The following is an 11,544-nucleotide window of genomic DNA, read 5'->3' as shown; positions in this document are numbered from 1 at the left end:
CCGAAACCAGCCCGACCACTGGATTGCAAACAAGGACACAAGAATGTAATCCACGGTCAAGCTGGGGTTTACGTTGGAGGCAATGATTGATGCGAAAGAACGCATATGGGACACTGTCCCATTCTGTTATTTTCTGAGCATGTTGTAGAGCAAAACGGATAGTAAAATGGATCTATAGCTGCAAAGGGCAATGAGCTAGCGAGGAAGAAGGAGACAGCCGGTATTAGCTTGGCGGCGTGGCTCGGCCAAGGGATCGGGGAGTGTCGAATGAGAGGGGGGGGGAACAAGCAATGATCTTGATGTCTGAAGGGAGCCTACAAACGGGCCATATCAGGCTGTTTTGTACGGTTCGGAGAGATCATGCCCCGGGTTTGATTTTGATGGGTTTGGAAGGAATAAATATGGAAGAAGGAAGAAGAAGAAAAACTGATTGGCCCAGCATCAGGCAGTCCGGTCAAACTCAAGTCGGACACACATGTGCGTGGGAGGGTGCTTGTGCTTTTACGAGCATTTTGTCTCGGAGCGTCGCTGGCGCTCGGCGGTGTACAGGCCAACCAAGCTGATGACTTGACAGGAGCAGCTTGCTTACTGCCCAGGGCGAGTCTTGAAGCCGGCGCTCTCAGCAACGCTGAGCCGATGCTCAGAAATGTCGGAAGGGAGGGGCTTGGTGCGAGGGCTGCTGTGTCCGGCATAGTTGACGCTGACGGACGAGCCCGAGGCGACCGAGGATGGATACGGCGACGGATACGAGCCGTAAGGAAGCGGGTTCGGGACAAAGTACAGCTGGCGGGTCGCCGGATCAAGATAGTATGTGCCGGGCGTATCGGTGGGCAGGCCGAGCGGGTTGGCATCGGAGGGGACGTAGCTGTGGCGGGAACCAGGGCGCGAGTTGTCCAGGAGACTGTGGGTGCTGTCGGAGTGCTTCAGGGACTGACCCAGGGGCGACTCGCCAAAGGTGCGCGAGAATCGCTGGGTCGACTGGGTGGTTTGCTGCTGCTGCTGCTGCATTTGGCGATATTGGTGCGCCATTTCAAAGAAGCGCATGTGTGTGCCGGACACCTCGCCGCTAGCGGGGGAGTCTTCTGGGCGAGGAGAGTCAATGTAGTCGCCATCCAGAACGTGGCTGTGGCTGCCAGTGCTCATGTAGGATTCGCGGCGCTGGGGGGCATTGATCATGTGTCGGGGAGGCAATCCGGCAGGGAGGTATGGTTCGGGGTTGATGGGCTGGTACGGGGACGGGAGGTTCGGCTGGTAGGGCGAGCCTTGCTGGAGCTGTCCCTGGGGATACTGTCCTTGGGGATACTGGTACTGGGGGTACTGGTACTGGGGGTACTGTCCCTGGGGGTACTGGGCTTGATAGTACTGGGAGCGCGGGCTATAGGTCTGTGCAGAGATGGGAGTGCCCTCGCCAGAGAAGGGCTGCGGCTCCTCCAAAGCCGCATTGGCCTGAGGATCAACAGTGATCTGATCATGGGCTCTGGGAGCGGCGGCCGGCTGCGAGGCGATGGGCTGGATGGGCTGGATCTCTGGCACGGAAACACTTTGCGGGGCAGGCTCACGGGATTGGACTTGGTGCTGATCCAGCTGAGGGGCGATGGCAGGGGACTGTGTTGCCGTGACTGGGACGCGGGCAGTAGAAGCGGAAGCCGCAGCGACAGCTACGGACGGTTGGACAGGGGATTCGACCAGTGGAGCAACGGCAGGAACACGCGAAGGTGAAGTCGAGATGGCATGCTCTGGAGCAGGCGAGGTCGGAGCGACGGCCCTGGGTGCTTCCGGCAGATACGAGGGAGGTTCTGGGACGCGCGGGGTACTGCTGGCGCTGCTCGGGTTTGGACGGCCAGAGCCGGCAAGGGGGCTGCGTTGGTCCTTGGAATGATCATGAGAAGGCGAGTTCGCTGCAAGCTGGGGGGAAGTTGCACCCGGTTCCGAATCGGCAAAGCGGACACTTCTCTTGGTCGAGGCCGAGTCGGAGCGGGCAATGGTCTTTGCGCTCGAGTCGTTGATCTTGCGGATGGCGAGCGGGACAGGCTCGTTGTGAGGCGGCAGATCAAACTTTAAATCCAGGTCGATTTCCAGGTCCTTGAAGGACACGGGCGGCGGAAGGTCGCGGGTGCCGGAGCCGCCCTCGGCAGTGAGATCGGTGACCTTCTGAGCAGACTTGGACTTTGATCTTCGCCGGCCTGTGGGCGAGGCCACGATCAAGGATGTTCGTGTGGCGGCAGCGGGATCATGTTCAAGCATGATTGTGAACCAGAGCAAGTGTGCCCGGACCGAGAAGCACAGACAGCAGCGCCAGTCAGGGAAACAGCACAAAGTGGAAGAAGGATAAGATCGCACCACCGGCGGTATCGGCAACAGCGACATGTCGCCAGTCCGACGACAGCGACGACGATCACTTACGACGAAGGCAGACCAACACAATGACAATGACGGCGATCAGGACCACGCAGCCGCCGGCGATGCCGCCATACTAGAGAGTTGAGAGAAGAGTAAAGGTCAAGGGCGTGGACGAGGCGGCAAGAGGCGAAGACCGCAGGGCAGTCGTAGCAAACGGATGACAGCGCTGAAAGGCAGGGGGCGGCAGATGCGACCGGATCCAGGCGGAGGGCCGGTGTGAGGTTCCACGGCGAGCGGATCCTTGGGATACGCCCACGATGGCGAGCGGCGGTGGGAGTCGAGATGAGGGGTCTTACCAGTGGCCAGTTGATGGCGGCATCAGAGCCGTCGGTTGAGGTGCTGGTGCTCGATGTTGCCGAGGTCGTTGCGGTGGGAAGGGACTGGCCTGCGGCAACACACTTTCCAGTATAGCCCGGAATGGGGTTGGCATTATCGGCGACACAGTTCCATACAGGTTGGTTGGCGGTGACGAGCGAGCCACAATCGGCGCTGTTTCTGCAAGGCAGAAGAGGGACCGCCGGAGAGACAGGAGTGGCCATGGCTCGGTTTCAAGGGCTGATTAAGGAGGACGGCTTGCAGGAGAGCTTGGGTAATTATGCGGGGGATGCAATCGGCACTAGGAGGTTTCGGAAGCAGAGGAGTGAGTTTGGCGAACGATGGGCTGGGTCAGGATAAGGGCCACTCTGGTGAACGAGTCGATGGGGGGTGCCGGGTTTTAGCAACAATCTGGAAGTGCAAGAGCAAGCAGGACCAACACAGGCCGTCGTCGATGTGGATGGCGGTGGCAAAAGTGATGATGCGGCGAGTGGTTGTGGTGTGGTTGAGGAGAGGCAGAGGCGATCCCACCGGGAAAGAACAAGACCACAGGTAAGGGAATGAATGAGCCAAGGAAGTGGGTTGCTTGAACAAAAAGGCAGCGACGGCAGCGAGCAAGCCGGAATGTCGCCCAGCCGGAATACTGCTCAGCCAGAAAGCCGTCCAGCCAGAGGGCCGGTCCCAGCAGACCAAGGCAGACCAAGGCAGACCAAGGCAGGGCCCCGGGGCACTCGCTGGTCCAAGTCGGCGGCAAGAGCTCGACCAGACCAACGGTATGTCCGCCGGAGCGAACGGCAGAGAAAGGGCGAACCAGCGGCGTACTTACAAGAGGTTCTGGACATGCAGGGTTGGGGGGGGGAGAAGGCGGCAACGGCCGAGCGGGACGAGGAAGAAGACGAAGCAGCGACGGCAGAGGGACGAAGAAGAGCAAGACGATCAAAATGCCAAGTGTGGCGGGTGGCGGCAACAAAACGGGACGCGGCCTTATTGTTGAAGAGCGATGCCAGTGCAAGCGCCGATAGCGATGCTAATGGTGGTGTCGATAGCAGTGCCGACAGCGATGCTAATGGTGGTGCCGATGACAATGCCGCCAGTGATGCCAGCGGGCGGCCGCGAATAAATCCAGATGCTCCGATCGATGCTCCGGTCGATATGCTCGGGGGGCTGAACAGGCGGAAGGGTCCGAACAGCAGGCCAGAGCCTAATTTGGGGCGGTGCAGGGCGTGGCCGGGTGGCGGTGCGTGCGGCCCAGCACGGCGGCCCAAACGCGTGTGTGTGTGTGCGCAGCCGCACAGAGAGTGTGCCGATGCGTGCTGCCGAGCGGGGTCAAGGGTGCGGCCCGGTGGGACAAGCGGTGGTGCACAGCCGGACAAGCACAGCACTGGCGGCCATGGAGAAGCGAAAAGAAAGCTGCGTGGCGCGGCTGGCGTGGGTGTGAACGGGATGCAGTGGCATTCCGCCGCAAACCTCGACTTGCACATGTGTATTCCGGTCCACAGCGGTTTCGTCTGCGGCTTGCCTTTCCCATCCACCCAACATCCACCCAGTATCCCATCACATCCACCCAGTATCCACCCAGTATCCAGCACCCAAGCCACCATGGCCGGGCAGGCTTGTGCCTCTCGAGCGGATCACTTCCTTCGTGGCGGCGGGGTCTGGCTGGCCGGTGGTGGTGGTGGGGGAGGAGACTCCAGGCTGAGCCAGTCCTCAAATTTCTGTCGTTCCGTCTCATCCATGTCGTAACAGTGCTGCTGAAGATCCGGGAAGGTGCGGCTGCGAACGTCCTCTCGATACGCCTCCAAGGCCTTGGTCATCGCGGGTCCGAGACTGGCATACTGCTTGCAGAACCTGAAGTGGTGCGCAAGGCCGTGAGGAGCCGAGGCAGACATCAGCAAGGATATGGGCACCCCACCACCACCACCACCACCACCACCATGTTCATGCCACCACAAAACCGCACCCGCCACAACATCGTAATACCGCCGCGCGACTCACTTGGGCTGGAAGGCATCAAAGACACCCATTATGTCCTGGAACACCAGGACTTGTCCGGAGCAGAATGGCCCTGCGCCGATTCCAATCGTGGGAATCGAGAGGCGCTTCGTGATCTCCTGGGCGACATATGCCGGAACAGCCTCGAGCACCATCGCAAAGCAGCCGGCCTCTTGGACTGTCAGGGCGTCTTCGAGCAGCCGCTTTGCCTGGACCAAGCCCGAGTTGGAGAAACATCTCGTCAGCGTCGTTGGTTGCCCCCTGGGCGGCGACAGCCCCATGCGACAGCCTTCATGCAACCAGAGCACCTTCGTGGATCGGGCTTTGCAAGATTCTTCAACCCAATGTCGCTCAGATCTGCCTCCCACCCTGCGCGGCACAACCCATTCGCACTCGCACTCGCACTCGCACTCGCACTCGCACTCGCACTCGCCACAGCCGGCCTGCCCCGAAATTCACCCACCGAGTCGGCCGTTTTGCCCTGGACTTTGAATCCACTCAGCGACACCGAGCGTTGCGGGGTCAGTCCAATGTGTCCCAGGACCGGAATTCCGACCGAGACCAGCTTGTTGATGGTCGGCGTCATTTCCTTGCCGCCTTCGAGCTTGACGGCTTCGACGTTGCCCTCGCGGACAAACCGGATTGCACTATCGAGGGCTTGCTCGGGGTTGCGCTCGTAGGTGCCAAAGGGCAGATCCCCAATGATAAAGGGTGCCTTGCATCCGCGAGCCACAGCCTGGGCATGGTGGATCATTTCCTAATCCACCACGAGGAGATCATGTTGCCGTTGGCGTTAGAAGAGAGAGGGCGAACGACAAACAGATCAAAGGTCAATAGCCGCTCCCAATCACCACATCGATAGAGAGACTGCCCTTCATCGCCAAACACTTGAGCTTTGGCACCCATAACCAAATGAAAGGGGGAGGAGCAAGACAGGCCCGTGGCCGTTGCGACGACTCACGTCCAGCGCGATCCTGTTGGTCGAATCGTGCCCGAGGGCAACCATGGCGAGCGAATCTCCGACCAGCACAGTGTCCAGTCCGGCCCGGTCGCAGATCAAGCCGCTAGGATAGTCGTGGGCGGTCATCATGGTGATGGGTTTTCCGGACTCGTACAGCTTTCGAATCCCTTGCAGCGTCACCTTTTTCCGAGCGCCTGTTCAGATAGCATAAAGTCCAGCAAAGCAACATCCACGGCGTCCTCAGGCTTGTGAGTGAACCAGTGAGAATGGTGGCTGTAGTTGCGGCGGAGGAGAGTGAACGAGCAAGCGAGCAAGCGAGCAAGCGAACAACCAGATGAACGGACCTTGCGCCGACTCTTTGGGTGTTGCATGAGAGCTGTAGGCACATGCCAAGGGCGGTAGCATGGACCTCCTGGGACGAACGAGCGCGGCGGAATGAGCCGGGCCGGAGCCCCGCGAAGCCAGGGCGAAACACTTTGAGATCATTTGCTCTTGACGAAGTTGGGTTGGGCACCAGAACGTGCGGCTGTGTTGATCGCAGAAGCGGCGGCGGCGGGGGGGGGGCAGGCGGAGCAAATGTCAGCGATATCCAAACGAAGAACAGCTTCGCATATGCTGAGATCGACGCGGACGCATCGAACGAGGGCCATGCGGCGGAGACGAGGAGAACATGGGGTGGGGCTGGGACCAGACAAGACAGATGTGGAGCGCCGTTGGGTGCGGGAAGAGGCTGCAAAGACACAAGACCCAAGATGGCGGAGCCAAGAGATGGAGGGGAGAAAAGCGAAGCAAAGCCCACATATTTCGGTCCGGTTCTTCTTTCGCGCCTGATCAGCACCCACCAAGTCTGTCGATCGATGGTATTTGGGGGAGGATGGCACACTCGGTCGGTCCGATCGGCACGTCGACAGGCAGCGCGCTGGAGAACAGAGATCTGCGATGGTTTTCTTCAACTCCGCGCGACTTTCCGAGAGCCGGAATCAGAAGCGCCACATTGATCGGGCTGGACAAAGACAGGGGACCCTGGCCGGATGACCGGCGTTCATTGGAAAGGAGGAGAGGAGGAACGACGCCATTCAAGACCGGGTGCATTTACTGCGCCGGTTTTGGGGGGTGATCAGTTCTGATAATCGGTCTGACAGTCGGTCTGACAATCGATCTGACAATCGGCCTGGCGATCCACGAACCAGGACACACGAGGTTTTGGGGGTATGCGGTCTGGGCACGCCGACTCGACCCGACGGCCATCTGCCGATATCGCCCATCTTTGGGGGGGAGAGAGGGCGGATGGGGCCTCTGGGGGGGGGCATTGACCCAACGCTGGCGTTCTGCCTATTCTTGCCGCCTTGCCAAGGCCGGCGAAAGATCGTCTGCTCGGCCAATTGGAAAATCAGGGTCGAGAGGCAACGGCGCTGCGATTTCCAACTGGGTGAATGGGCGATCTCGTGTCAAAGTCCCCCAATGTATTCCAGACCGGGACGGGACGGGACGGGTATCGCAGATAGGGGCGGTAGAAACATGTCGCTTCATGGACCCGGCCACGAACATCACAGCCGTGCCATCTGCAGCGATGTGTCCAAGTTCCGTAATATCCAGAAACAAACAGGTCACTTTCCATTCCCATTTGTGCTTTGCGAAGATGGGAGAGCCTGCATCAAGCGGGCCATGTTTTCAGCAAGAGCTGATGGCCAGCGCGCAATGTTACAAGGCAGCAGATCGTTGGTCGTGGACACTCAGCAGTCCTGTTTCGCTGCATTCGGCCAAGCGTAAGCGAGCAGAGCACAATATAAATATAAGTATGTATATATATTCGCAGTTCAGGCAATTGGGGAGCAAGGAAACACAGACAGATCAGTTCTATATACGGAGGAGTAGGAAAGAGAGGGAAGAGAAAGGAAATGGTGGGAAGGAAGACGGCAGGCAGAGCAGCAGAGCAATGACCGTCTCTGCCAGAGATATCAAAAGGCCAAAAACAGATCGAGAGACCGGGGGAGGAGGGTGAGCAGCTGTAGATGTGGGGCGCGTATCCTGTCCACACAATCGGGCAGCGCCGAATTGGTGGTGATGTGGCACTTTCAGGATAGCAAGTCGGATGGATCAACTCAAGGCGAGTCGAGAACTGCATACATCCAACCCGTCTCGAGTTGTTAGAGCGTGTGCGCCGCTGTGGGTTGCTACAAACTCGATGCCGCGACGGCCAGGCGGCAAGCTGCCAGAGGAAGCGGGGGGGGGGAAAGATAATCGGACAGCGACTGGGACAAGACGGGAGACAGGAACGCTGCTGGTGGAGGTCGTGGCCATTGAGAGAGTTCGGCATCTTGGAGCGGGCTCGCATGCGAAACACCGGCCACCTGGGAGCCTGTGGGCAAACAGCCTGCCGTCCCAGCAACCAGGCTGGTCTGATACGGCGGTGGGATCTGTCTGGCGCAGGACGGGTGGGATCCGAACAAGCTTGGTTGGCAGCAGATTTGTCCGAGCAAACCCGGCTGCGGCAGCTTGTAAGAGAGCGAGGATGAGGAGGAGGAGCCGAGGGCAGGGCTGTCTCGTTTAGTTGTCAGAGGTCGCAGGGACGGAGACGGGGACGGTGATAGGGCTGGTGGCGATTGTGGAGTCGAGCGCGGCAGTTTCGTCGTCGGTGGCAGAGGCAAGGGCCAACGCAGCGCTGGTGCCGCCGCTGCCGGCCTTTCGCTTGCTGTGCTTGTGGGTTTGGTGGTGTTGCTGCAGGTTGTCTCTTCGCGAAAAGTAGCGTCCGCAGATATCGCAGCGATAGGGCCGCTCGCCCGTGTGGATGAGTTGGTGTCGCTGCAGATGCTCGGCACGCGCAAAACTGCTCGGGCAGCCCGGGAACTGGCATCGGTATCGCTTGATCCGGGGTTGCCCTTGCGAGTCTGTGGCGGCAGCAGCAGAGGCGGCTCTTTTGCCGGGCTTGGAGGGGATCATCTCGGGCACGTCCAGACTTTGGCTCGACATCGACGGATCCTCATATCGCTTCAGGTTCGACAGCACCGCCGCGGCCGACAGTGGGCTCTCGAGGGTGTTCAAGTACTCGCCGCTCGGCGACAGCTTCGGGAGCGGCTGGATCAGGACATACTCTTGATGGGGCTGGCCATGGCGGTACCTGGAGTGCCGCGGCGAGGACGGGCCATCTGAGCCGACGAGCGACCGCGGCGAGCCCTGTCGTGCGTCGGGATTGAAGCCATCCTCGTGCTCGTCGTCGCGGCTGTAGTACTCAAAGCTTGGGCGGTGGTGGGAGCCGTAGGACCGCGGCCTCTCGCGGTACTCCAGCTTGATGTCTTCGTTCGGGTAGTCGTCGTCATACTCGCGCCCACCGGGATAGCGGCGCTTGGGAGGATAGGGATAAGGCATCGGCGACTGAGGCCGTGAGTAGGGCGGCGACGCGCGGCTCACCCGGTGGTAGGTTGGGCCGTCTTCGGTTTTGATCCATTCCCGGATCGGCAGCTGGGCGCTTTGGAGGGCCGCCTTGGAGAGGGCATCGAGGCGACTGTGCGGCGACGAGATTCGGTCGTCGTTGGGGATTAGGTCGTGGGACAACCATGCTCGGTGAGCATGGCCCTCATGAGACCGCGGATCGATCGGGATTGAGGACGACACCGACGCGGGTGCGCGATGCTGGGGCGAGGGCGAGCGTCTCTGATATGCCGGATGGGACACAGCGTTGTTTGGGTTTGACGGTGGTCGAGCAGCGTGAGGCCATCCACCAGGCACAGACTGGGAGGGAACAGTGACGTGAGGAGGAAGGTAGTGCGGATGCGACGACTGGGCCGGAGCCGTGTGCGGATACGGCGGCTGGCTGAAATGGTGTCCATGCGAGTGCATCGAAGGCGACGACGGATATGCAGCTGTGCCGGGCGCAGCGGCATCAAAGCTGGACGGCACGGTGAAGTGAGGCTGGAGGTACGGGGAGGCAGGAGGAACAGTCGATGGCCGCGACATGGCCGGGTGGCCAGGATGGCTCCATGGCTCTTGCTTCACGGCAGGCAGCCCGCGGTTCTGGTGAGCAACGTATCGCCACTCGCTCCGGCTGGGCGGCACGGGCAATCGGGGGTCCGAGGTCGAAGCTGCGATGTTGCTGTGCTCGGCGAGTCCGGAGGGATCCAAGAGTGGCTGATTGCCAGCATCGGCCTGGGGGTACTCTGCAGAGACGGGAACAGGAGCAGCACCGGCAGCAACACCGGCAGCAACACCGGGATGCAATGGACCTGTGCTTGGCCTGCCCGGGCTTGACGCAGTCGAGATAGCAGCTTCGGCGGTGGGCAAGGTGGCTGGAGCTGGATAGCCAGAGACTGAGCACGAAGCGGTCGAGAGCGGCGGTGAGGACGGTGATTCTATAGCGAGGCTGGTGGATGTGGAGGAAACGGTGGTCGACGGGGTTGCGAGTAGCGACTTGACTGGAAGCAGCCTGGCTTGTTCTGGCGACAGATCGGAGACTGGAGGACTTGAGCTTGAGTGCTCCCACGGAGTGAATGCGGCGCTCTGGGAGAACTTGGAGTGGTCGGGAGTCCATGTTGGGTCGCAGACCGAGCGGTATTCGGGGGCCGGGACGACAGGCTCGAGATCGTCGGGTTTGCGCAAGGGAGCTTCAGAGACGTCTGAACGAGTGGGTGACGGAACGGCAGTGACCATGATGGAGAGACAGACTCGGATACGATTGAGATTCAAAGTAATGGCGAGCGGTTCGGGGTTGCGGCGAGCAGCTGGCTGGCTGGAAGTGGTGGACAAGAACACGAGGTTGGTTAGCAGGGGCGAGCCGGTGCGCGAGAAGATACTGGACAGAGATGGATACTGGACACTGATGGGTATAGATGGATGCTGGACAGAGATGCTGGACACAGATGGTGTGCCAGGCTGATGATTGGCAGGTGGAGACAGCGGAGCATGGCACATGTCCAGAGTGACTGGGGGGGGGCTGTCAAAACAGCGACGAGGACAGGACATGGCACTTGGCGATCCGAACGGAACAGACCAGCAACGAAAGCGAAAGCAGAGCAAGTGAGGAGAGAGCGTGGGTGCCTACCGATGGAGATGTGTTTACGATGGCGGACGATGAGAAAGCCCTGAACGAGAGTTGGGCTCGCCGGGACAAGAAGAATCCGCTGGGCAGGTTCGGGGCAGCCGACGGGGCACGAGCGAGCGAGCAAGCAGAGGAGCCTCGGATGCAGGCCACGGCGTATGGGAAGGTGGGTAAGTTGGGTCCAAGACGGGCGCCGATATAAATAGCAGAGAGCCGAAGAGCCAGAGGCCAACAGGGCAAACAGGGCAAACAGGACAAACAGGGCAAACAGGGCAAACAGGGCAAACAGAGGCAAACAGGGCAAACAGAGGCAAGCGGAGGCAAGCGGAGGGAAATAGAACCAAAGGGCCAAACAGAAGGCGTGGCCAGGAGCAGGGGGATAGAGAGGGAGGGAGAGGAGCTGGACGGCAGGGCGACAGGGCCGGGCCAAGGGGAGGGGAGGGGAGCCAGCAAGGACAACAGATGCAGACGGAGGAGGACCGGCGGACGAAGACCCAGAAAAGCAAGCGGCCGGGGCGAGGCCGGGAGGGGCGAGAGGGGGAAGCGAGGGGGCCAGGGCGAGAGCGGGGCGACGGAGGACACTCCTGGCACACACACACGGCGCGGTCGGACGGCGAACGTGCGCGGGTGAAGGGGCGGGCAGAGTAACGGTGGTGGTGCGGGTGCGATGTGTTAACTGGTTAAGTGTTGGTTGGACGGTGGATAAGTGTTGGTGGGATGGTGGATAAGTGTTGGTTGGATGGTGGATTGGTGTTAGTCGAGTGTTAGTTAAGTATTAGTTAAGTATTAGCTAAGTATTAGTTAAGTGGTAGTTGAGTGTTGGTTAAGTATCGAGCAGTTACGC

This window comes from Polychytrium aggregatum (assembly GCF_025602895.1).
Source record: "Polychytrium aggregatum strain JEL109 chromosome Unknown BJ171scaffold_67, whole genome shotgun sequence".
In the NCBI taxonomy this organism is placed as follows: Eukaryota; Fungi; Chytridiomycota; class Chytridiomycetes; order Polychytriales; genus Polychytrium; species Polychytrium aggregatum.
This window is presented reverse-complemented; position numbering follows the sequence as displayed.